Genomic DNA, 3,380 nt, shown 5'->3' on the forward strand with positions numbered 1-3,380 from the left:
GGCCAAGCGATGTTGCGTGATCACCTGCAGCCAATTATAGACAAACGGGGCGTATCATCACGAATCATAAGCGCTTTGGTCACGTTCAATCATCTATCAGTTAAATCACAAATTTTGATCAGGAATTGATTGATGTATATAAGGCGTTAGTTACAGATTGATAGATCAAGAAACCGAGTACACGATAAGTCTTGATCAAAATCACTGAATAACTGATAGATGATTGAACGTGACCAAAGTGCTATATGAGTCGGAGGTGTGTTTTGACCTCCGCCGAACCCGCGAGACTGACTCAACGAACCCCTGGGGTTCGGTCGAACCCAGGTTAAGAACCACTGTCCTAGAGGTAAGAAGTCAATTTCAACCTTTTATGTGTCCAATATTTTTCTGTGAATGGTTCTATTTCTCATTATACTAAATAATCTTCCATTTGCTTTTAATTAATGTGGATTCTTTCATGAATTTTGAAGGTATTTTTCTGATTAATGCTTTTCTCACATTTATATGATTTCTCTTCAGTGTGGATTCTGAAATTATATTTTTAAGTGAAGCTTTTAATCACATTCTGAATATTTAAAAGGTTTTTCTGCAGTGTGGATTCCTTCATGAGTTCCGAGATTACTTTTACAAGTGAAACCTTTATTACATTCAGAACATTTAACAGGTTTTTCTCCAGTGTGGATTCTTTCATGAAGTCTTAGGTTATTTTTTTGAGTGAAGCTTTTATCACATTTGGAACATTTAAAAGGTTGTTCTCCAGTGGATTCTTTCATGAAGTCTCAGATAATTTATTTGATTGAAGTGTTTATTACATTTGGAACATTTAAAAGGTTTTTCTCTGTTACTGTGCCTCTCCCTTCCCCCCCACAAATTGGTCTGGCACCCATCTTCTTACCTCTACTCCCCCCATATTCTGGCATCTCTGTCTTCTTCCCTGCCAGCATCTTCTCCCCACTCTCTCTCCCCCATTTCCCTTTGGCATCTTCTCCCAATCTCTCTTCCCCATTCCCTTCAGCGTCTTCTCCCCACTGTCTTCCCCATTTCCCTTCAGCGTCTTCTCCCCACTGTCTTCCCCATGCCCTATCAGCGTCTTCTCCCCATTCTGTCTTCCCCATTTCTCTTCAGCGTTTGCTCCTCTCCACCCCACCTTTCCTCCCTTTCTCCCTCCTTGCCCCTTACCTTGGTGGCACTTTCACCCCCCCCTCACCGAGAACACCTCTTAGCCGCTTCCACCATGCACCTGCGCCCCCCCCTGGACAACAGGCCTCGGTCCGACAAGCAGGAGTGTTTCCTACTTGCAGCGCACAATTGTGCTGACAAACCTCCCTGCCCCTTACCTTCGTGGCCGACGATTTCTAAATTGCTTTCCCACAAGCTGCCGGAGCGTTGAAGTTGCATATGGCTGCCGGAAAGGTCGTCTCTAATGAAACTTCCAATTGCGTCAGAGATGACCTTTACAGTAGCCACATGCAGCTTCAACACCGGCTGCTCATAGGAAAGCAATTTAACGAAATCGCCGGCCACAAAGGTAAGGGGCAGGGAGATGTTTGGACTGGGCGGCGGCAGCAGCGATCAGTAAGGAGAGAGGAAGCGCGATAGGTGACCGTGCGTGTTCCCTCCCTTAACTGCGGCAACAAGGCCATTCATCGCTCACTTATCCCCATAGCCACGGTGAACAGTTTTTCCCCTACCATTTTGGCGGGTTACCAGCATGCTAGATTATTTGCAACATCATTTATTTGATAACCTTCAAAAAAAACCTTCAAAGACTCAGTTATTCAAAATTCAGCAGTCTGACTGATTTTTGGTTTAAAAAAATGGGAACATATAAGTCCCTACTATCAAAAACTACACTGGCTGCCCCTAGAAGCAAGAGTTTTGTTCAAATTTTTCTGTCTTTGTTTTAAATCTATATTTGGTTTGGCCCCTTGTACTTGGTTTCTCAATTTAATTTGGATTGTTCTATTAGGCCCACACATAGAATTCTTATGGTCACCTATCCAACAATAAAGACCTGCTGTTATAAAAGATTCCTGGACAGAACCCTCGCTTTCCGGCAGGTAAATGGAACGATTGCAATCCTCATCCTACTTTAGATTTAGAAAATCGGTAAAAATGAAATTGTTCAATCGATTTGTAACCTATGAACTTTTAATGTTCTTACTTCTATTCTGTATGCATGTATTTAATGACTTTATATTGTGACTATTTCTCAGATAGTCCAGCACTTCTTATTGTAAACCGCCTCGCACTATTATGGCTTTGGCAGTATATAAGAATAAAATTATTATTAAAAAAAAGTGCTTTTAAGTTAGAGACATCAACTTTCCTCTTATGAGCGAATGGTATTTCCAAATTGTTTTTCGGTGGTTAAGGACCTCTAAACACAGCTGCAGTAGCCATGCTGCCATGGTACATGCACCAAAGTCCACAGGAATTGAATGAGCTTTGGTGCATTTACCCTGGCTTTGTAAAAGAGGCCCTAAGTTGTTGTTTTCTGTATATTAAGAAAAATTTTGTTTTGGAATTTTTAATTTTTTTCTGAGTGCGTGCTTCACCTTAAGATTTTGATTATTGTCTTCTGGATCTTCCTTCAACATGGCCTTCACAGCTTGGGGATCACATCCTTAGTTTCCCTGAGGAATGTTTAAGGAGACTGGCGCAGTGGTTAAGAGTTACACCCTGAGGTTATGGGTTCAAACCCCAAACTGTTCCATATGGCCAAATCACTTAATCCTCCACTGCCCCACCAGGAAAATGCTTGAAGTACCTGCGTGTAAACTGCTTTTGAGTGTGGTTGTAAAACTACAAAAAAAAAAAAAGGTGGTAGACAAGTCCCAACCTTTTACAAACACAACCTCTAATGCAGTGATTCCCAACCCTGTCCTGGAGGAACACCAGGCCAATCGGGTTTTCAGGCTAGCCCTAATGAATATGCATGAGAGAGATTTGCATATGATGGAAGTGATAGGCATGCAAATTTGCTTCATGCATATTCATTAGGGCTAGCCTGAAAACCCAATTGGCCTGATGTTCCTCCAGGACAGGGTTGGGAACCACTGCTCTAATGGATAAGGATTCTCCTTCACAACCTTTGCTAGATAAATGGAGGGATATAGTGAATCTCAAAGAAATAATCAGAGCTATCCCAATCATGTGGATCTCTTAGAGCACTGGTTTCAGTGACCACTTGATCAGTCAGGTTTTGAGGATATGCACAATGATTATGCGCAAGAGAGATTTGCTATCATGACAGCACTGTCATGCATAGTCAATGTGGATATCCTTAAAACGCAATTGGCCAGATGGTCCCTAAGGGCTGAGTTGAAGACCACTGCCTTAGACCGTGCATAGATCTTGTAAGAAACAATACAATCACA

This window comes from Geotrypetes seraphini, chromosome 10, assembly GCF_902459505.1.
Source record: "Geotrypetes seraphini chromosome 10, aGeoSer1.1, whole genome shotgun sequence".
Lineage (NCBI taxonomy): Eukaryota > Metazoa > Chordata > Amphibia > Gymnophiona > Dermophiidae > Geotrypetes > Geotrypetes seraphini.